This window comes from Arachis hypogaea, chromosome 13, assembly GCF_003086295.3.
Source record: "Arachis hypogaea cultivar Tifrunner chromosome 13, arahy.Tifrunner.gnm2.J5K5, whole genome shotgun sequence".
Classification (NCBI taxonomy): domain Eukaryota; kingdom Viridiplantae; phylum Streptophyta; class Magnoliopsida; order Fabales; family Fabaceae; genus Arachis; species Arachis hypogaea.
The window spans coordinates 29,750,713-29,775,293 of NC_092048.1; the positions used below are offsets into that span (position 1 = coordinate 29,750,713).

The 24,581-nt window shown below is 39.5% G+C and overlaps 1 non-coding gene across 1 annotated transcript; it reads right to left on the reverse strand.

Moving 5' to 3' along the window:
* Positions 1-19,508: 19,508 nt before the first annotated feature.
* Positions 19,509-19,616, reverse strand: LOC112739952 (small nucleolar RNA R71). Its single transcript, XR_003170885.1, has one exon. It is a non-coding gene; the product is annotated as a small nucleolar RNA R71 (small nucleolar RNA).
* Positions 19,617-24,581: the final 4,965 nt, after the last annotated feature.

A 24,581-nucleotide genomic window follows, 5' to 3' on the forward strand; every position in this document is an offset into this window, starting at 1 on the left:
GAAATGGCAGCAAAGGGGCGTTGAACGCCCAAAATGGGCACCAACCTGGCGCTGAACGCGCAGAGTTGTGTGCAAGGGCATTTTACATGCCTAAATTGGTGCAGGGATGTAAATGCCTTGACACCTCAGGATCTGTGGACCCCACAGGATCATCTCAGGATCTGTGGACCCCACAGGATCCCCACCTACCTCCTCATAATGCTAGTTTTTATTTCCACATCTTCTTCTTCATCTATTCCTTCTTCTTTTGCTCGAGGGCGAGCAACATTCTAAGTTTGGTGTGGTAAAAGCATAGTTTTTTTGTTTTTTTCCATAACCATTGATGGCACCTAAGGCCAGAGAAACCTCTAGAAAGAGGAAAGGGAAGACAAAAGCTTCCATCAAGGGTCTATAGCTCAGTGGTAGAACATTTGACTGCAAATCAAGAGATCCCTGAGATACCTCAGGGGATACATTTTCTTCCACACAATTATTGGAAGCAACTAAGGGTGGAACATCAAGAGCACTCCATCATCCTTCATGAAATCAGAGAAGATCTAAAAGCAATGAAGGAGGAGCAGCCAAGGCAAGGAAGAGACATAGAAGAGCTCAAGGACATCACTAAGGTGGACTCATTCCTCGTTCTTACTTTCTCTGTTTTTCGTTTTCTATGTTATGTGCTTATCTATGTTTGTGTCTTCATTACATGATCATTAGTAGTTAGTAACTTTGTCTTAAAGATATGAATGTCCTATGAATCCATCACCTCTCTTAAAAGAAAAATGTTTTAATTCAAAAGAACAAGAAGTACATGAGTTTTAAATTTATCCTTGAACTTAGTTTAATTATATTGATGTGGTGATAATGCTTCTTGTTTTCTGAATGTATGCTTGAACAGTGCATATGTCTTTTGAAGTTGTTGTTTAAGAATGTTAAATATGTTGGCTCTTGAAAGAATGATGACTAGGAGACATGTTATTTGATAATCTGAAAAATCATAAAAATGATTCTTGAAGCAAGAAAAAGCAGCAAAAAAACAAAGCTTGTAGAAAAAACAGAAAAAAAAAATATAGGCGAAAAAAAAATAGAAAGAAAAAAAAAAGAAAAAGAAAAAGCAAGCAGAAAAAGCCAATAACCCTTAAAACCAAAAGGCAAGGGCAAATAAAAAGGATCCCAAGGCTTTGAGCATCAGTGGATAGGAGGGCCTAAAGGAATAAAATCCTGGTCTAAGCGGCTAAACCAAGCTGTCCCTAACCATGTGCTTGTGGCGTGTAGGTGTCAAGTGAAAACTTGAGACTGAGCGGTTAAAGTTAAGGTCTAAAGCAAAAACAAAGAGTGTGCTTAAGAACCCTGGACACCTCTAATTGGGGACTTTAGCAAGGCTAAGTCACAATCTGAAAAGGTTCACCCAATTATGTGTCTGTGGCATTTATGTATCCGGTGGTAATACTGGAAAACAAAGTGCTTAGGGCCACGGCCAGGACTCATAAAGAAGCTGTGTTCAAGAATCATCATACTGAACTAGGAGAGTCAATAACACTATTTGAAATCTGAAGTTCATATAGATGCCAATCATTCTGAACCTCAATGGATAAAGTGAGATGCCAAAACTATTCAAGAGGCAAAAAGCTATAAGTCCCGCTCATATGATTGAAGCTCTGTTTCATTGATAGTTTGGAATTTATAGTATATTCTCTTCTTTTTATCCTATTTGATTTTAAGTTGCTTGGGGACAAGCAACAATTTAAGTTTGGTGTTGTGATGAGCGGATAATTTATACGCTTTTTGGCATTGTTTTTAGTATGTTTTTAGTAGGATCTAGTTACTTTTAGGGATTTTTTCCTTAGTTTTTATGATAAATTCACATTTCTGGACTTTACTATGAGTTTGTGTGTTTTTCTGTGATTTCAGGTATTTTCTGGCTGAAATTGAGGGACTTGAGCTGAAATCAGATTCAGAGGTTGAAGAAGGACTGCTGATGCTGTTGGATTCTGACCTCCCTGCACTCAAAATGGATTTTCTGGAGCTACAGAACTCGAAATGGCGCGCTTCCAATTGCGTTGGAAAGTCGACATCCAGGGCTTTCCAGCAATGTATAATAGTCTATACTTTGGCCAAGAATTGACGACGTAAACTGGCGTTCAACGCCAGCCTTCTACCCAAATCTGGCGTCCAGCGCCAGAAAAGGATCCAAAACCAGAGTTGAACGCCCAAACTGGCACAAATACTGGCGTTCAACTCCACAAATGGCCTCTGCACGTGCAACACTTAGGCTCAGCCCAAACACACACCAAGTGGGCCCCGGAAGTGGATTTATTCATCAATTACTTACTCATGTAAACCCTAGTGACTAGTTTATTATAAATAGGACCTCTTACTATTGTATTTGACATCTTTGGATTACCTTATGATCCTTTGATCTCGTTTTAGGGGGCTGGCCATCTCGGCCATGCCTGGACCTTCACTTATGTATTTTTAACGGTAGAGTTTCTACACTCCATAGATTAAGGTGTGGAGCTCTGCTGTTCCTCAAAGATTAATGCAAAGTACTACTATTTTCTATTCAATTCTTCTTATTTCTCTTCTAAGATATCCATTCGCACCCAAGAACGTGATGAAGGTGATGATTATGTGTGACGCTCATCATCCTTCTCCCTTATGAACGCGTGCCTGACAAACACTTCCGTTCTACATGAAATAAGCTAGAATGAATATCTCTTAGATCTCCTAACCAGAATTTTTGTGGCGTAAGCTAGAATGATGGCAGCATTCAAGAGAATCCGAAAGGTCTAAACCTTGTCTGTGGTATTCCGAGTAGGATTCAATGATTGAATGACTGTGACGAGCTCCGAACTCGCGATTGCAGGGCGTTAGTGACAGACGCAAAAGGATAGTAAATCCTATTCCAGCATGATCGAGAACCGACAGATGAATAGCCGTGCCGTGACAGGGTGCGTGAGCATATTATTCACTGAGAGGATAAGATGAAGCCATTGGCAAGGGTGATGCCTCCAGACGATTAGCCGTGCCGTGACAGGGCATTGGATCATTTTCCCGAGAGATGACCGAAAGTAGCCATTGACAGTGGTGATGTATCACATAAAGCCAGCCATGGAAAGGAGTAAGACTGATTGGATGAAGATAGCAAGAAAGCAGAGGTTCAGAGGAACGAAAAGCATCTCCATTCGCTTATCTGAAATTCCTACCAATGATTTACATAAGTATCTCTATCCCTATTCTATTTATTATATTAAATTCGAAAACTCCATAATTATTTTATATCCGCCTGACTGAGATTTACAAGGTGACCATAGCTTGCTTCATACCAACAATCTCCGTGGGATTCGACCCTTACTCACGTAAGGTATTACTTGGACGACCCAGTGCACTTGCTGGTTAGTTGTATCGAAGTTGTGACAATTATGTATTGAGATCAGAGCACCAAGTTGCTCACGTTGCCAGGGATTGTTTGAGCCTGGACATCACAATTTCGTGCACCACTCTTCTTTGAAAATATCACACAATACATGAACAAACATGCGAATATAAGCCGGACCATCCTGCCACAACAGAAACAAAATCTCAACACAATTATACATTAAACTCCACGGTCACAAATAATCAAACTGAAAGTATTTGCTTTTTCAATTTTAGCCTGATATAATAGGCCCTAATACATTACAGGGGTGAAAATGATTGAGCAAAATCATCATTCTCTTCTTCCAGCTTCTGCCATACTAAATACAGGATGGAAAAATCAAATAAATTACATCAATAATTTAGATAATAGATAACCATTCTGTTCAAATAAAAATTGAATAACTCATACAATCAACTATTTATATTACTAAAAGGATGAAAAACATAAATTGCATAATAGAGAATTTCAAGATGGATACCTAGAGTTGTAAATCCAGGATCTATCCTTGCTCTGGTCAAAAGTGTTTTCACAACTTCATCTTTATTCATATATAATTGTAGGCACCTTTCTCTCAAATTCTGCATCTATAAACAAATTTTGTTTTAAGATTTTATTTTATTCTTTTAAATTAGATTCTTGAGAAGCTAGTAGGATTTTCTTACAAGCTAAATGTCTTGACGTGAAACTTTCTTGCTATCATTAATTGTAGCAGATGCTGATCCTGAATCCACAATGAGAGCATCAGTTGTGTGATTGTTTAGTTATCGTTCACTTTGGAAGTCGTGAGAAGCTTGAGTTGAGGATTACAATTCTTGCATTCTCTGCAATTTAGTTCACGAAATCCACAGAAGAGGTGCAAAAATAGCAATCTGGAATCATTGAAATCATAGAAGCAAGTGAGAAAGTATCCGTATAAAGCTGAACTAGGCACAAATTGGAGTTAATAGAGATCTCAAATTCAATTCACCTCTCTCACAAACATGGAGATTACTTGTACAAATTCTGAGTGGAAGTGAGCGAGAAAATTTTAAGTCCCGAACTAAACAAGAACAAATTAAAAAGAAATTCTCACTGCAATGACCTGGAACGACATGAGAATCAGTTCCACGAGATCTGATAGCTTCAAACGCAGCTTCAATCGACGTTTCCAAAGACTCCCGCTTGCTCGCCTTCCAGATCTCCTTAGCCAGTGCCACCGTGTCCGCATTGAAACCGAGCTCTGAGTGCTTCAAGCCACAGGAGCAAAAGCAAAATCAGCGGACGAACCCGTCGTGAAGGTGATGCAGAAGCAGAAGATCTAAACATTACCTCAACAATCTGAATGAATCATCACTGAAGCCCTTGTCCTCTCCCTCAACGATCTGAATGGAATCATTACCCGGTGGTGATGACATTGAGATTCTAGGGTTTTAGAGAGATCTCACTCTCCCTTGTCCTCTCTCTCTGAAGCCCTGCTTTGATTTTTTTTGGGGGTTATGGGCTGAGTGAATACTTGTTTGGGTTAAATTTTTTTATAATTGATTGGATTGGGAGTATTATAACAATGGAAATTTTTGTTAATTATTTAGGGAGGTTTTATAATTTGTCACAAATAAAATATATTATGGAGATTTTTAGTAATTCCCATTAAAAAATTACCACAAACATATAAAAATTTTGTAGCGACACAAAGGTGAGACAATCTCCAATACATCTAGCAATCTCCTCAGCAAACAAAGATTAAATTCCAAATACTTCCTTTCCTCCAAGGTTCTCTCTACCAGTAGGAATGTCTTTATTTAAATTACTGTCCTCACTCTATCCAGTAGTATATCATGCCTCACTTTTTCTTATCGATTTATGAGAAGCACAAATTGAGTCTGAAAAATAAATTAAAAAATCAAAAATCAAAATATAACAACATAAAAATAGAATCGTACACATATGATATCCTTTCAAATCAAATTCTTCTTTTGAGAAATGGAATATTGAGATTATTCTAAAAAATATAATAAAAACTGAAAACATGCACCATGATATTTAATTTGGTTTGGATTTTGTTATTGTGAAATGGAGACTGGTATTCTGCTTTGTAATGCATTAAATATCAAAACATGTTCTTGTTTTTCATATTTATAAAAATAATTTTTTGGTGAAGTTTAATGGTTAAAGAAACATTTTATCAATTTCATTGATTTTGCATGAATGAATAATTTGTGTGACTATTCTAACTTTAAAAAATAAATTTCCTGTACAACATCATCGAAGGCAGCATCTCAGAGCTCTGATGAACCGAAATATTTGTATGCCGGTTAGAGATTAACAATGAATCCAATCGTGAGTATAGTCTAACCAACACACAAATATCGCATCAAACAATTCTAAAATCTATGACCGAGAGTGTTGATCTCGGGTCGTTCTCCCTAGGAATTGCCTTAGAATGCACATCATTGATTAGGAAGTCTTTTGTGATTTTGAGAGTTGGTGCTAGAATTCAAGCTATCGAAGGTAAACAACAATTAATTGAGATAAAAGCCTTGGCTAGGGGTAGATATTGGAAGTTCCATCATTATAGTTTCCTTCAATTATGATAAGAGTTGATTATTGCTTCACTTAGTTAACCCCCTAATAATGGAGGAAAGTCAAGTGAGAGTAACTAACTTGAGTTACAAGCTAAGTCCTAGTCTCACCCTAGGGAAGTCTAGCTTTAGTGCACTCCAAGTCAATTAGCAATTCTCAATTCCTAGTTAACAATTGATATCCACTACTCAAGTGTCTCCAATAACTCAACCCCTAAGCCAAGTGAGAGAAATCTACTCCATAGCTAGGGTTGTCATTATCACAAACAATTGGTAGGCAATCATAGAAGACATGATGTAATTGAGAGAAGAGAATTGAATTAAAGCTATCTAATCCAAACAATCATCAACAATCAAACAATTGAATGAAATTCCACAATTCATTAATCAAAATTCCAAGTAACAAAGTCACAAATCTAGATCTAAGAGATTGAATCAAAAGAGCACTAATTGAGAGTAGAAGAAGAGTAGATCTACAACTTGTATCAAAGTAAAAGTGAATTAGCAATGGATCTCACCAAGAAATCAAAGGAGAATTGCAATGAAGAAAGTGAAATCCTAGAGAGAAGTTGGAGTTTCTCTCTCTAAAAGGAAAATGTAACTAACAACCCAAAATATCTAGAATTATGACTAATTCCCTTAACCCCCCTAATCCTTGATCTTCTTAAACTTTTCCTTCCAAAATTCTGCTCCAAAACTGGGCCTGGGACTCCCTAAAATCGCTGGTCACATTTTTCTTTTAAAAAATCACGTGCGCACATCGGCGCGTACGCGCACAGTACGCGTACGCGCACCTGGAGTTTTTCGCACTTACGCGCAGGCGTGCAGTGCGCGTGCGCGTCACAGGAAATATAGCCCAGCCATACAAGCGCGCTGGCTTCTCGTTCGGCTCCACTGCGCCGGCTCTGGGAGTACACATCCGCGCGTACGCGTAAGGTGTGCGTGCGTGCCCATGTCCAAACTTCAAAACTTTAATTTATTCCATGCTCCTTCCATTCACGCATGCTTCCTTCACTCCTCTTAACCATTTTTGCCCTATAACTTCTGAAACCACTTAACAAACGGATCAAGGCATTGAATGGTAATAGAGGAGGATTACAATATATCAATTTTGATGCAAAAGAAGCATATTTTCATCTATGAGGCAAAGTTGGGAAGGGAACACAAAATCATGCAGTTTTATATGGACAAGTGTAGAAGATCATTGATAAAACCCTTAAAATCTACACATGATAAACCCTAAAAACGGGGTTTATCAACCTCCCCACACTTAAATTATAGCATGTCCTCATGCTAAAGGAAAGCAAAAGATCAAAGGATCACAAGAGAGTAGGACTCATGGGATGCAATCTATCTATATGAATGCAACTAGGGTGTATGCTACTATCTACCTGGTCAAGAGCAATTCAATCTTCCTAGAACACATATACATATGCACATAGGACAAAATGATGGGCAATGTATGAACTCTACCAATTTTAGTTCATCAAAATAAAATATGCATAGCTTGCATGAAGAACGCTCGCGAGAGCTGGGAACAAAGAATCGAGCTTCGAACCCCTCACCGGAAGTATTTGCACTTTATCCGCTTGGTGTATAGGGTTGATAACTCAATCCTCTCCTACTTCATGCTCTTCTAAAATTTGTTCTTCCTCTAACAATCAACAATTGTTCTATGCATGCATACATATATCATGAGGTCTTTCCCTAGGTTGTAATGGGGTTAGGGTTAAGGTAGTGTTATATATTTGGCTAAGTGGGCAAAAAAATTGAATCCTTTGATTAACTTAAGCTCCTTGCCTAACCTATATAACATCCTATACAATTATGCACTAACCTAACTACCCGTTCCTCACTCTTTCACATACTCATGCTTTCACTTTTGATCATTACACATATGCATTGATTTGTCTTTGAGGTCTTACTTTGGGGCATTTTGTCCCCTTTTATTGCTTCTCTTTTTCTTCTCTAAGGCTTTTATCCCGTTTTTTTTTCTTTTCTTTTTCTTTGGGTTTCTTTTCTTTTTCTTTCCCCTTCTTTTTTTTTTCAAACTATGTACAAGAATATCAATGCATAAGGTCTATACATTTAATCGTTCACATGAGTATGTATCCACTTCCCAATATTTTTAACAATAACATGCTTTTACCTCAACCGATGCTCCCTCCCATTTTCCCACACTTGAATGGCACACACGCACTAGCCCAAGCTATTCAAGGATTCAAAATAGGGACATTCATAGTTTTTCACTTTTGGCTTGTGATGTGCTAAAATTAAGAATAAGTGGGTTAAGCGTAGGCTCAAAATTGATTGCAAAGGTTGTTATAAGGTAAGGTCATTTGGGTAAGTGGCTAAGTGAATTGATGGCCTCAATCATGTACATGCATTCATACATATAACAATGGACATATAGAGTCAAGCAAATTAAGGATCACAATCGTAGAAAGAGAACAATGCACACAAGAAGGAAAGTAAGTGGCTAGAAGATGTAGCCACGCAATTAGGCTCAAAACTCACTTGCTTGTGTTCTTGGCTCAAAATCCATGTTCCAAATTACATTCTTCAAACAAGCATAGCATCAAATTTTTTTTTTTAAATTGGTGAGTTTGCCCTAAAGTTCTACCTTCCTAGGAAAGAAGTCATTACTCTAACCAAGTGGACTTATTAGGAGTTAACTAACATGCAATGGATGTAAAAAAAAAAAAATGAAAAACCTAATATGCAATCTATCCTAATTAACAAAAGGGATTTAAAATTTATTCGGGTGTTACCTATGAAGACCGGTCGGCCGACCGACCTCCCCACACTTAGAAGTTGGCAAGGTCCTCCGTGCCGTGAGTGAGACGCAGTGGTTGATCGGCTTCCGAGTGTCCATCATCCTCTCCACTATCGCTATCTTCATTATCGGTGCCGGTGGATGTGGAGATTTCTGGTTCTTCCATAGGTGGTGCTAGACAACTTAGAAGCTTCTTGACAAAAGCGTATCAGCGTTAGTTGCGCCACTCATAACGATCGAGCTTCTTGTGGAGGTCCTCTATGCGTTGCATGGATGATTTTGGTGGTGCGGTGGAGGTGGTAGGAATGCTCAAGGGAATGGCTAAGTTCGGATCTTCGGTGCCCGTAGGAGGGTAGAGATATCTCCCGTTTGGAACAACCTCGCCGTCCATCGGGATCATGGCCCTCCGATCCTTGGTCTCTCAGGGGACACCGGCTGCGGCGACTAAGTCGGTCACTAGAGCGGGAAAGGGTAGGTTCCCCTTAGCGTGGATACGGCCCATAGCTTGGCGAATGAGACGGGGGATATGAACCGGTCTCTCTGTGAGGACACACCAAACCAACAAGGCTAACTCGGCAGTTATAGATGAGCCTTGGGTGCTTGGGAGCACATAATGGGCTAGAATTTGGGCCCATGCCTGAGCCTCTCTGGTGAGAAAACATGCGTCAATGCCCTTGGGCCTCAGCCTCATCCTCCCTTGAATCCAGAATGATTCGGGTATAGCAATGACCTTGAGGATGGCATCCCAATCAAACGCATATTCGCATCGTGCCGACAAAATCTCTTGATATGCATCAATCCCTTCCGCTAACGGTCTGGTCTTAAGCACACTTTGAATGGCCTCCTCTGTGACGGAAACTTGTCTTCGGTGCACAAATACCGATGCAAGGAATGAGGAGTGGTAATTGGTGTAAAATTCTACTACCCACGACAAGTTTGCTTCACGTGGCTTTCTCAATAGGAACTCCCCTTGCCGCCGCTTGATGCGGGGCATGACAAGAGGGATGACATGAGTCGGAGGGGCTAGAAGGGGCTCCGCATGATAGTTTCTTACTTTGATCAAGGGGTAGGGAAGCTCACAATAGCGGTTGGGGAACTTGTTCGGATCCCTAGCCGGATTGTCCTTTTCCAAAACATCAATGTTAGTAACGCTCCTTATCTTATTGAGGAGGGGCTTGGCTCTAGATGTTTGTTGCGCTTTGCTAGTGGACCAGAGCGGTGCCTTCTTGGATGCCTTCCCTTTGTCTTTCTTGACAACCATCCTAGAAAAGAGGAAAATGTGGCAAATTTAAACTTAAAGAAGCACCAAAAAATAATAATCATGCAAGTCATAAGCATAAAGGAATAAGTGGCTTAGATACATGACAGCTGCAACATGTAACTAAGGCAACAATGAAAACCATGGCTAATCACTAGCATGTGATTTATGAGTGGTATGTGCATGCAAATAAGAAATGCACTCTTAACATCAGTAACAAGAGGTGAGGGTTAAGGGATGAGCATGTAGAAATTAAACAAGAAGCAAGCTCAATGCACATATGAACAAGCAAGTGAGTGAGAAAGAACATTAAAATAGAAGATACTAAGTCAAGGTAACTCCAAAAATCATGTGGGTCTTCCATCAAACACTTGGTGTGCATCCCCTATTATGACAAAAGATGAGAGAAGGGTGACAATGTAACATCCCATAAAGCATCATCAAACATCATAGCATACCACACATTGTAAGGGAAAGTAATTAAGACAAACCATCTCATCAATGCAAGAGTAATCTCCACTAGTAACACCCATAAGAAAATGAAAAAGAGAAAGAAAATCTAACAAACTAAGTAAACATGAATGAAAATTAACTAAGAGAAAGAGTAAGGGAACGTAGCTAATGAAAAGAAGAGGAAGGAGAAAACTAAACAAGAAAAGAGATGAGAAGTACCTTGAGAGGAAGAAGAGAAATGGGGTATGTAAGTGAGAGAAAAGGTAGTGAAGAATATGAGAGAGGGGAGGAGAAAGAGAGGTGTTTGACCACCGGAGGTGGTGGTTGCCGCCGGTGGTAGTGGTTGAGAGGTGGTAGGAGGGTGGGAGAAGTGTAGAAGAGAAATAAAGGTAAGAAGAGAGAGAGAGAGGGGGGTTGAAAAGAGAAGGGCGCGCTCTAAAGTAATTGGGTCGCGAAGCGGTGAAGTGCGGGTGTGCGCGCGAGAGCCAGGTGCGCTTGCGCGTGCATCTGAGTTGTGCTCTCAGCACAAATTTGGCAAAACTTTGGCTCAACTCTCAGGAAAAAGTGCTAGAAGATGAAGTTTTGCAATCGACGCGGGCGCGCACGGTGCGCTGACGCGTCGATATGCATTTTGGTTGAGGTGCGTGTGCACGCCAGGTGCGCGTACGCGCGACTTGAGTTAGGCCATTGGCATGATATTAGCCCAACTTGGGCATAACTCTCGAGTAAATAGCTTAGGTTTGCATATGGCGACATCGGCACGGACGCGGCTAGTGCGCGTATGCGCGCTTTTGCGTAAATGGGCCATGGGCGCGTACGCGCCATGTGCGCGCACGCGCGAGTGTGGTTGTTCCTGGGGCTTAGAATTGGCCCAGAATTTGCACAACTCTCTGAAAACTGACGCAGGAGCTGCGAATGCGTATGGGCGTGCCCACGCATAGTGCGCGCACGCGCACCCCCCTCCCCCTTTTTTTCCAGAGATATGAAGAATGCCTAATTATCATGAATTCAGTGGTTAATCAAGCCAAAAGGGCCAAAAATACCCAAAACTCAATGTAAAACCCAAAGATGGGGTGTTCTTCTACCACACAATCAATTCATCTCTTGAGAAATCAATGATAATCTTCATGAACAAGTTATCTAAGGTATTCATAATCAAATCTAGCCAAAACTATAGCTAATCTATTTTATGGTTTATATTGTGTTTAATTGTGTGGTTTTATCATGATCTTTACCCACTTATTCATTAAATAAGCATACATTTATAATTCCTTCCTAAAGTTATTGCATGATTGAAAACTTGCTTCCTAGAGACTTTTAATTATGTATTTTATTTCTCCTTTGTTCCATTCGATGCCGTGATATGTGCGTTAAGTGTTTCAGGCTTTATAAGGCATGAATGAGTTAGAGATTGGAAAGGAAGCTTGCAAAAATGGAAGGAACACAAGAAATTGAGGAGATGTCCAGCGAGAAGCGACGCGGCCGCATGGATGATGCGACCGCGCGAAAGAAAGGAAATCGCAATGACGCGGCCGCATAGATGACGCGGCCGCGTGAATTGGAAACTGCACAAGTGACGCGGAAGCGTGGACGACGCACCCGCGTGGCAAAGCGAAACGCCGAATGACGCATCCGCCTGAATGACGCGTCCGTGTGACATGCGCGATCTGCATAATCTGCAGAATCGCTGGGGGCAATTTCGGGCCTTATTTTGACCCAGTTTTCGGCCCAGAAAAGCAGACTAGAGCCAGAGAACATGGAGAAACCAAAAACAACATTCATTCCACGTGGTTTTAGTTTTTAGATCTAGTTTTCCTCTCCTCTAGGTTTTTTCTCTACACATTCATAGTTTTTAGGATTTGTTATTTTCATTGTTTTTGCATTGGGATATTGAGAAGAGTTATTGCCTCATCAAGACTTCGACATTCTAGTTCGTTCTCTTTACTTGTCTCTTACTCTTCCATGTTCCTTAATTTACTTAATTTTACTATTGGATTATTTTAGCATTTATTAATACAAGGATTACTTTTTATTTTCAATTAATCTTTTGATCATTATTTATCATGTCTTTCTTTAATTCCCTTTCTTATGTTATGAATTTTACATTTACAATGAGCGAGTAGTTTCCTAACTTGATGGGGAGTTGATTGAAAGGAACCCTTGAGTTGGAATGCTCAAGAGAAAGATTGTAATTGGGTTTATTGTTGGATTGTTCTCTAGTCACTAACACCAATCCTCCCAGGAGCGGATTGAAACTTGTGGATAGAAACAGCATTCCAACTTGTTTAACTTTCCCTTACTTAGTGAGGGACAACTAAACATAATAACCCCCAATTGTCAATTGATCTTGAGAGTACTCCAACAAGAATAGGGCTTCCAGCTAATCAACTCCCAGTCAAGGCTTTTATTTAAATTTATATAAATTCTCTAATTTAATTTTCTGCCATTCAACTCAGACCTTTTTGAAAACATCTGATTAATAAAATAGCACACTTTTCTGCAACTCGTTGGGAGACGACCTGGGATCCATACTCCCAGTATTTTAATTTTAATTTCTGTGACACCCTTCTAAATTGATAAGCGGATTTCTGGTTGGTTGAGAACTATACTTGCAACGCATAATTTATAATCATTCTTAACTCGCCAATTTCCGCTCACATCAATTTTTGGCGCCGTTGCCGGGGAGTTGCAATAGAGTGCTAAAGTTATTGATTGGATTTTATTTATTTGCATTTTATTTTATTTTACTACTATGAGCTGCTTGTTTCTTTCGTTGGATGACGCGTTCGCTTCCTGACCCAAGCTTGCTAGTATTCGATCCTGAGATTGAAAGAACTATTTCACGAATAAGGCAAGTTCGGCGTCGGTTAGTCCTCTCTGAGGGCGGATCTGAAACGTCACTTGAGAAAGAAACCAGCCCCCGTTCTACTGATTTGGTTGTTTTACGTGCAGGTAACATGGCAGCAGTTAGGAGAGTTACTATCCAGGAGGCTGGAGCCCCTGATTTTACAATGCAACCATTTCAAGCGCATCACCCAGCGGTAGCTACAGACTTTGAAATAAAGACTGCACTGCTCAATTTGTTGCCCAAGTTTCATGGCTTACCTACTCAAGAGCCTATCAAGCACCTGAGAGATTTTCAGGCAGCCTATTCTGACTGTATGTGTGATTTAGGAGCATGTGTAAGTATAATGCCTTTGTCTATATATGATATTTTGAGGCTCCCCCCCTTAAAAAGGTCGGCAGCTCATTTTGTGTTAGCAGATAAAAGCATTATCACCGTGGCTGGAGTTGCTGAAGATGTATTAGTGGGCATTAAGGGGCTCACAAGTGTTTGATAAGCTGAAAACCGCCCTGACTCAAGCTCCAATTGTGAGAGGACCAGACTGGAGCCAATCATTTGAAATAATGTGTGATGCTTCCAACCATGCCGTAGGAGCAGCACTGGCTCAGTGTGAAGGTAAGGATCCTTTTGTTATTGCTTACGCGTCTAAAACTTTAGATGTCGCTCAGTCGAATTACACTACTACTGAGAAAGAGCTTCTTGCTATTGTTTTTGCTATGGATAAATTCTAAGCCTATTTACTTGGTACTAAAGTAGTAGTGTATTCAGACCACGCAGCTCTAAAGTATTTATTAGCTAAAAAGGATTCCAAACCAAGGCTTATACGTTGGATACTGCTATTACAAGAATTTGATTTGAAAATTAAGGACAGGAGTGGTAACTAGAATTTAGTGGCAGACCACTTGAGTCACCTTGAACATATTACAGATGACCCCACTCCTATAGCTGATAATTTCCCATTTGATAACCTGCAAGCAGTATCTGAGATAGTCCCTTGGTATGCACCTGTAGCTAATTATCTAGTTAGCCGCACTTTTCCTCCAAACTTTTTCTAAGCATCAAAGGGACAAGCTGAAAAGTGAGTCTAAATATTATATATGGGATGACCCATATTTATGGAGATGTGGTGCTGACCAGGTAATTAGACGGTGTGTGCCTCAATCAGAATTTCAGTCCATCTTAGAGGCCTGTCACTCATCTGAGAGTGGAGGACATTTTGGCCCTCAAAGAACTGCTAGAAAAATCTTAGACTGTGGATTCTGGTGGCCTACTCCTTTTAGAGACGCTGTTGAATTTTGTAGATCTTGTTTTCCATGCCAGAAATTTGGTAATATATCCAGGAGGGATGAGATGCCTCAACAGATTATGCTTTTCTGTGAAATTTTTGATGTTTGGGGCATTGACTTCATGGGTCCATTTCCAAATTCTAATGGTTATTTCTATATATTGTTAGCTGTGGATTACGTTTCCAAATGGGTGGAAGCAATTCCTACCCACAATGATGATGCTAACACTGTTGTTTCCTTTGTGAGAAACCATATTATTTGTCGCTTTGGATCACCACGAGCAATCGTGAGCGATCAAGGCACCCATTTTTGTAACAGGAGACTAACAGGACTAATGAAGAAGCATGGGATAATTCATAAAGTTGCAACAACCTACCATTCTCAGACTAATGGGCAAGCCGAGATGTCAAATAGAGAGATAAAGCGTATCTTGCAGAAGATAGTTAAACCTCATAGAAGAGACTGGAGCACCAGACTACAAGATGCACTCTGGGCATACAGAACAGCATACAAAACACCCATTGGGATGAGTCCTTTCCGCTTAGTTTATGGAAAAGCTTGTCATCTCCCTGTTGAAGTAGAGCACAAAGCCTTTTGGGCAGTAAAGGAATGCAACATGGGAATTGAAAAAGCCGGAGCTGAAAGGAAGTTGCAACTGCAGGAACTGGAGAGCCTTCGCCTAGAAGCTTATGAGAACTCAAGACTATACAAGGAGAAGATGAAGGCTGTACATGATCAGCACATCAAGAGGAAAGAGTTCCAACCTGGGGACTTAGTCCTCCTTTATAAATCTCGACTGAGGCTCATGCCAGGCAAGTTGAGATCAAGATGGGAAAGTCCATACAGAGTGGAGAAGGCCGAACCGTACGGAGTCTATCACCTAAGTCATCCTTCAAGCTCTGAACTTATCAAAGTTAATGAACATCGTTTAAAGCTGTACCATGGCGAGAAGCTGAAGAAAAACAAGGAGCTTGAGATCTTCCTCTTGGAAGATCCCCACATAGCTGAAGACTGAGCTAGTCGAGCGTCCAACTTACGGACATTAAAGCAAAGTGCTAGGTGGGAGACAACCCACCATGGTATGATCGTTCTTTTCTTTATTTTTAGTTTTCTTATTCAATAACTCTTCTCTTAATTAGTACATTTCGTGCATCTGCATTTCCATACTTTTATTTTTAAAAAAAAATCACGCGACGCGACCTCCTCATTGACGCGTCCGCATCGCGGGTTGATGAGCGGATAATTTATACACTTGTTGGCACTATTTTTAGTATGTTTTTAGTAGAATCTGGTTACTTTTAGGGATGTTTTCATTAGTTTTTATGTTAAATTCACATTTCTGGACTTTACTATGAGTTTGTGTGTTTTTCTGTGATTTCAGGTATTTTCTGGCTGAAATTGAGGGACTTGAGCAAAAATCAGATTCAGAGGTTGAACGCCAGAAACACGTTACAACCTGGCGTTCAACTCCAAGAATGACCTCTGCACGTGTAACATTCAAGCTCAGCCCAATCACACACCAAGTGGGCCCCGGAAGTGGATTTATGCATCAATTACTTACTTCTGTAAACCCTAGTAACTAGTTTAGTATAAATAGGACTTTTTACTATTGTATTTTCATCTTTGGATCATCTTTGATCAGTTTTATGCTATCTTAGACTTTCATGGGGGCTGGCCATTCAGCCATGCTTGAACCATTATCACTTATGTATTTTCATACGGTAGAGTTTCTGCACTCCATAGATTAAGGTGTGGAGCTCTGCTGTTCCTCAAAGATTAATGCAAAGTACTACTATTTTTCTATTCGATTCAACTTATTCCGCTTCTAAGATATTCATTCGCACTTCAACCTGAATGTGATGAACGTGACAATCATCATCATTCCCCCACGAACGCGTGCCTGACAACCACTTCTGTTCCACCTTAGATTGAATGAGTATCTCTTGGATCTCTTAATCAGAATCTTCGTGGTATAAGCTAGATTGATGGCGGCATTCATGAGAGTCCGGAAAGTCTAAACCTTGTCTGTGGTATTCCGAGTAGGACTCTGGGATTAAATGACTGTGACGAACTTCAAACTCGCAAGTGCTGGGCGTAGTGACAGACGCAAAAGGAGGGTGAATCCTATTCCAGTATGATCGAGAACCTCAGATGATTAGCCGTGCTGTGACAGAGCATTTGGACCATTTTCACAAGAGGACGGGACGCAGCCATTGACAACGGTGATGCCTCCAGACGATTAGCCATACAGTGACAGCGCATCGGACCATTTTCCAGAGAGGATAAAAATTAGCCATTGGCAACAGTGATGTCCTTACATAAAGCCAGCCATGGAAAGGAGTAGGACTGATTGGATGAAGACAGCAGGAAAGCAGAAGTTCAGAGGGACAAAAGCATCTCTATACCTTTATCTGAAATTCTCACCAATGATATACATAAGTATCTCTATCCTTATTTTCTGTCTATTTATTATTTATTTTCGAAAACTCCATAATCAATTATTATCCGCCTGACTGAGATTTACAAGATGACCATAGCTTGCTTCATACCAACAATCTCCGTGGGATCGACCCTTACTCACGTAAGGTTTTATTACTTGGACGACCCAGTGCACTTGTTGGTAAGTTGTATCGAAGTTGTGAATGAAAAACGATTTATTAAGACGTGCGTACAGAGTTTTTGACGCCGTTGCCTGAGATCACAATTTCGTGCACCAAGTTTTTGGCGCCGTTGCCGGGGATTGTTCGAGTTTGGACAACTGACGGTTCATCTTGTTGCTCAGATTAGGTAATTTTCTTTTTGTTTTATTTTCAAAAAAAAAAAATTTTCAAAAATCTTTCAAAAATTTTCTCCTTTGTTTTCGAAAAAAATTTAAAAAAAAATGTTTTAAAAAAAATATTTTTTTCTTCAGAATTTTTAAGAATGAATTCTAGTGTTTCATGATGATTCGTTGAATCCTGGCTGGCTGTGAAGCCATATCCAAATTCCTTTGGACTGAGGATTCAACTAATCACTTCAATGCATGTAATAGCATACTAAAGCTTGGCTGGCTATTAAGCCATGCCTAACCCTCAGATTGGAGCTTTAGACTAAAGAGCACAAGATTCCTAGAATTCATATTAAAAATTTTGGAATCCTTATTTTTCTTTTTCACATTAATTTTCGAAAAATTCAAAAAATTTAATAAAATCATAAAAATAAAAAATATTTCATATTTCTTGTTTGAGTCTTGAGTCAAGTTGAAAGTTTGGTGTTAATTGCATATTCATCTTGCATTTTTCGAAAAAAATCATGCATTCATAGTGTTCTTCATGATCTTCAAGTTGTTCTTGGTAAGTCTTCTTGTTTGATCTTGATGTTTTCATGTTTTGTGTCTTTTCTTGTTTTTCATATGCATTCTTGCATTCATAGTGTCTATACATGAAAAATTTTTAAGTTTGGTGTCTTGCATGTTTTCTTTGCATTAAAAATTTTTCAAAAATAAGTTCTTGATATTCATCTTGACATTCAAAGTGTTCTTGGTGTTCATCTTGACATTCATAGCATTCTTGCATGCATTCATTGTTTTGATCCAAAATTTTCATGCATTGAGTCTTTTTCATGTTTTTCCCTCTCATCATTAAAAATTCAAAAATAAAAAAAATATTTTTCCCTTTTTCACTCATAAATTTCGAAAATTTGAGTTGACTTTTTCAAAACTTTTTAAAATCTAGTTGTTTTTATGAATCAAATCAAACTTTCAATTTAAAAATCTTATCTTTTTCAAAATCTTTTTCAAAAATCAAATCTTTTTCATTTTTCTTATTTATTTTCGAAAATTTCAAAAATATTTTTCAAAAATCTTTTTCTTATCTTTATCTCCTAATTTTCGAAAATAACATCATCAATTAATGTTTTGATTAAAAAATTTCAAGTTTGTTACTTGCTTGTTAAGAAAGATTCAAACTTTTAGTTCTAGAATCATATCTTGTGATTTCTTGTGAATCAAGTCATTAATTGTGATTTTAAAAATCAAATTTTTTCAAAACTAATTTCAATCATATCTTTTCAAAAATATCTCTTTATCTTATCTTTTTCAAAAATTGATTTTAAAATATCCTTTCTAACTTCTTATCTTCTTATCTTTTCAAAATTGATTTTCAAATTTGTTTCAACTAACTAACTAACTTTTTGTTTGTTTCTTATCTTTTTCAAAACTACCTAACTAACTCTCTCTCTCTAATTTTCGAAAATATCTTCCCTCTTTTTCAAAATTTCTTTTTAATTAACTAATTATTTTAATTTTTTATTTTTATTTTCAAAAAATTACTAACCTTTTTCAAAAACTATTTTCGAAAATCACTAACTCTTTTTCAAAAATAATTTTCGAAAATTCTCCTTCTCTTTCATCTCCTTCATATGAGCAGGAGCAAGGACAAGAATATTCTTGTTGAAGCAGATCCAGAACCTGAAAGGACTCTGAAGAGGAAACTAAGAGAAGCTAAATTACAACAATCCAGCAAGCACCTTTCAGAAATTTTCGAACAAGAAGAGGAGATGGCAGTCAAAAATAATAATAATGCAAGGAGGATGCTTGGTGACTTTACTGCACCTAATTCCAATTTACATGGAAGAAGCATCTCCATTCCTGCCATTGGAGCAAACAATTTTGAGCTGAAACCTCAATTAGTTTCTCTGATGCAGCAGAACTGCAAGTTTCATGGACTTCCATCTGAAGATCCTTTTCAGTTCTTAACTGAATTCTTGCAGATCTGTGATACTGTTAAGACTAATGGAGTAGATCCTGAAGTCTACAGGCTCATGCTTTTCCCTTTTGCTGTGAGAGACAGAGCTAGAATATGGTTGGACTCTCAACCCAAAGATAGCCTGAACTCTTGGGATAAGCTGGTCAAGGCTTTCTTAGCCAAGTTATTTCCTCCTCAAAAGCTGAGTAAGCTTAGAGTGGATGTTCAAACCTTCAGACAGAAAGAAGGTGAATCCCTCTATGAAGCTTGGGAGAGATACAAAGAACTGACCAAAAAGTGTCCTTCTGACATGCTTTCAGAATGGACCATCCTGGATATATTCTATGATGGTCTATCTGAATTGGCTAAAATGTCATTGGATACTTCTGCAGGTGGATCCATTCACCTAAAGAAAACGCCTGCAGAAGCTCAAGAACTCATTGACATGGTTGCTAATAACCAGTTCATGTACACTTCTGAGAGGAATCCTGTGAGTAATGGGACGCCTATGAAGAAGGGAGTTCTTGAAATTGATACTCTGAATGCCATATTGGCTCAGAATAAAATATTGACTCAGTAAGTCAATATGATTTCTCAGAGTCTGAATGAAATGCAAGCTGCATCCAACAGTACTCAAGAGGCATCTTCTGAAGAAGAAGCTTATGATCCTGAAAACCCTGCAATAGCAGAGGTGAATTACATGGGTGAACCTTATGGAAACACCTATAACCCCTCATGGAGAAATCACCCAAATCTCTCATGGAAGGATCAAAAAAAGCCTCAACAAGGCTTTAATAATGGTGGAAGAAATAGGTTTAACAATAGTAAACCTTTTCCATCATCCACTCAGCAACAGACAGAGAACTCTGAACAAAATACCTCTAATTTAGCAAACTTAGTCTCTGATCTATCTAAGGCCACTGTAAGTTTCATGAATGAAACAAGGTCCTCCATTAGAAATTTGGAGGCACAAGTGGGCCAGCTGAGTAAAAGGATCACTGAAATCCCTCCTAGTACTCTCCCAAGCAATACAGAAGAAAATCCAAAAGGAGAGTGCAAGGCCATTGACATAGTCAACACGGCCGAACCTGGAGAGGAAGGGGAGGACGTAAATCCCAGTGAGGAAGACCTCCTGGGACGTCCAGTGATCAATAAGGAGTTTCCCTTTGAGGAACCAAAGGAATCTGAGACTCATCTAGAGACCATAGAGATTCCATTGAACCTCCTTATGCCCTTCATGAGCTCTGACGAGTATTCATCTTCTGAAGAGAATGAGGATGTTACTGAAGAGCAAGTTACCAAGTCCCTTAGTGCAATCATGAAGCTGAATGCCAAATTATTTGGTATTGAGACTTGGGAAGATGAACCTCCCTTGTTCACCAATGAACTAAGTGATCTGGATCAACTGACATTGCCTCAGAAGAAACAGGATCCTGGAAAGTTCATAATACCTTGTACCATAGGCAACATGATCTTTGAAAAGGCTCTGTGTGACCTTGGTTCAGGGATAAACCTCATGCCCCTCTCTGTAATAGAGAAACTGGGAATTTTTGGGGTACAAGCTACTAAAATCTCATTAGAGATGGCAAACAATTCAAGAAAACAGGCTTATGGACAAGTAGAGGACGTGTTAGTAAAGGTTGAAGGCCTTTACATCCCTGCTGATTTCATAATCCTTGATACTGGGAAGGATGAGGATGAATCCATCATCCTTGGAAGACCTTTTCTAGCCACAGCAAGAGCTGTGATTGATGTTGACAGAGGTGAATTAGTCCTTCAATTGAATGAGGACTCCCTTGTGTTTACAACTCAAGGTTACCCTTCTGTAAACATGGAAAAGAGGCACAGTAAGCTTCTCTCAAAACAGAGTCAACTAGAGCCCCCACAGTCAAACTCTAAGTTTGGTGTTGGGAAGTCTCAACAATGCTTTGAACATCTGTGAGGCTCCATGAGAGCCCACTGTCAAGCTATTGACATTAAAGAAGCGCTTGTTGGGAGGCAACCCAATTTTTATTTATCTAATTTTATTTTTCTTGTTCTTTCATGTTTTATTAGGTTCATGATCATGTGGAGTCACAAAATAAATATAAAAATTGAAAACGGAATCAAAAACAGCAGAAGAAAAATCACACCCTGGAGGAAGACCTTACTGGCGTTTAAACGCCAGTAAGAAGCATCTGGCTGGCGTTCAACGCCAGAACAGAGCATGGTTCTGGCGCTGAACGCCCAAAATGGGCAGCATCTGGGCGTTTGAACGCCAGAATTGCACCCTGGAGAAGAGCTGGCGCTGAACGCCCAGAACAAGCATGGTTCTGGCGTTCAACGCCAGAAATGGGCAACAAATGGGCGTTCAACGCCCAGAACAAGCACCAATCTGGCGCTGAACGCCCAGAGTTGTGTGCAAGGGCATTTTGCATGCCTAATTTGGTGCAAGGTTGTAAATCCTTGAACACTTCAGGATCTGTGGACCCCATAGGATCACCTCAGGATCTATGCACCCCACAGGATCCCCACCTACCTCCACTCACTTCTTCTCACCCCTCTTTCACACAATCCCATAAACACTCTTCCCCAAAACTCTTCACCAATCACCTCAATCTCTCTTCCCTATCACCACTTCACCACTCACATCCATCCACTCTTTCCCATAAACCTACCTCATAAACCCCACCTACCTTCAAAATTCAAAATCAATTTCCCACCCAAAACCCACCTTTATGGCCGAACCTTACCCCCCTCCCTTCCCTATAAAAAGCCCTCCATTCTTCTTCATTTTCACACAACACAACCCTCTCTTCCCCTTCTTGGCCGAATACACCCCTCCCCCCTCTCCTCCATATTTTCTTCTTCTTCTTCATCTATTCTTTCTTCTCTTGCTCGAGGGCGAGCAATATTCTAAGTTTGGTGTGGTAAAAGTATAAGCTTTTTGTTTTTCCATTACCATTGATGGCACCCAAGACCGGAGAATCCTCTAGAAAAGGGAAAGGAAAGACAAAAGCTTCCACCTCCGAGTCATGGGAGATGGAAAGATTCATCTCCAAAGCTCATCAAGACCACTTCTATGATGTTGTGGTCAAGAAGAAGGTGATCCCCGAGGTCCCTTTCAAGCTCAAGAAGAATGAGTATCCAGAGATCCGACATGAAATCCAAAGAAGAGGTTGGGAAGTTCTAACAAACCCCATCCAACAAGTCGACATCCTAATGGTTCAAGAGTTCTATGCTAATGCATGGATCACTAGGAACCATGATCAAAGTAAGAACCCAAACCCAAAGAATTATATTACAATGGTTCGGGGGAAATACTTAGATTTTAGTCCGGAAAATGTGAGGTTGGCGTTTAACTTGCCTATGATGCAAGGAGATGCACGCCCCTACACTAGAAGGGTCAACTTTAATCAAAGGTTAGACCAAGTCCTCATGGACATATGTGTGGAAGGAGCTCAATGGAAGATTGATTCCAAAGGCAAGCCGGTTCAATTAAGAAGACTGGACCTCAAGCCTATGGCTAGAGGATGGTTGGAGTTCATCCAACGCTCCATCATCCCCACTAGCAACCGATCTGAAGTTACTGTGGATCGGGCCATCATGATTCATAGCATCATGATTGGAGAGGAAGTAGAAGTTCATGAAGTCATCTCCCTTGAATTCTACAAAATAGCCGAAAAGCCCTCTCCTGGGGCAAGGCTAGCTTTTCCTCATCTTATTTGCCATCTATGTTACTCAGCTGGAGCTTTCATAGAAGGAGACATTCCCATTGAGGAAGAGAAGCCCATCACTAAGAAAAGGATGGAGCAAGTAAGAGAGCCCATTCATGGATCTCAAGAGACGCATGAAGCTCATCACCATGAGATCCCGGAGATGCCTCAAATGCATTTTCCTCCACAAAACTATTGGGAGAAAATCAACACCTCCCTAGGAGAATTAAGCTCCAACATGGGACAATTAAGGGTGGAACATCAAGAGCACTCCATCATCCTTCATGAAATAAGAGAAGATCAAAAAGCAATGAGGGAGGAGCAACAAAGACAAGGAAGAGACATAGAAGAACTCAAGGACATCATTGGTTCCTCAAGAAGGAAACGCCACCATCACTAAGGTGGACTCATTCCTTGTTCTTATTTTCTATTTTTTGTTTTCTCTATGTTAAGTGCTTATCCATGTTTGTATCTTCATTACATGATCATTAGTATTTAGTAACTTTGTCTTAAAGTTATGAATGTCCTATGAATCCATCACCTCTCTTAAATGAAAACTGTTTTAATTCAAAAGAACAAGAAGTACATGAGTTTCGAATTTATCCTTGAACATAGTTTAATTATATTGATGTGGTGACAATACTTTTTGTTTTCTGAATGAATGCTTGGACAGTGCATATGTCTTTTGAAGTTGTTGTTTAAGAATGTTAAATATGTTGGCTCTTGAAAGAATGATGATAAGGAGACATGTTATTTGATAATCTGAAAAATCATAAAAATGATTCTTGAAGCAATAAAAAGCAGCAAAGAACAAAGCTTGCAGAAAAAAAAAGAAAAAAAAATATAGGCAAAAAAAAAGTAAAAAGAAAAAGCAAGCAGAAAAAGCCAAAAGCTCTTAAAATCAAGAGGCAAGAGCAAAAAGCCAATAACCCTTAAAACCAAAAGGCAAGGGTAAATAAAAATGATCCCAAGGCTTTGAGCATCAGTGGATAGGAGGGCCTAAAGGAATAAAATCCTGGCCTAAGCGGCTAAACCAAGCTGTCCCTAACCATGTGCTTGTGGCGTGAAGGTGTCAAGTGAAAACTTGAGACTGAGCGGTTAAAGTCAAGGTCCAAAGCAAAAGAAGAGTGTGCTTAAGAACCATGGACACCTCTAATTGGGGACTTTAGTAAAGCTGAGTCACAATTTGAAAAGGTTCACCCAATTATGTGTCTGTGGCATTTATGTATCCGGTGGTAATACTGGAAAACAAAGTGCTTAGGGCCACGGCCAAGACTCATAAAATAGCTGTGTTCAAGAATCATCATACTGAACTAGGAGAATCAATAACACTATCTGAACTCTGAGTTCCTATAGATGCCAATCATTCTAAACTTCAATGGATAAAGTGAGATGCCAAAACTATTCAAGAGGCAAAAAGCTACAAGTCCCGCTCATTTAATTGGAGCTATGTTTCATCGATAGTTTGGAATTTATAGTATATTCTCTTCTTTTTATCCTATTTGATTTTCAGTTACTTGGGGACAAGCAACAATTTAAGTTTCGTGTTGTGATGAGCGAATAATTTATACGCTTTTTGGCACTAT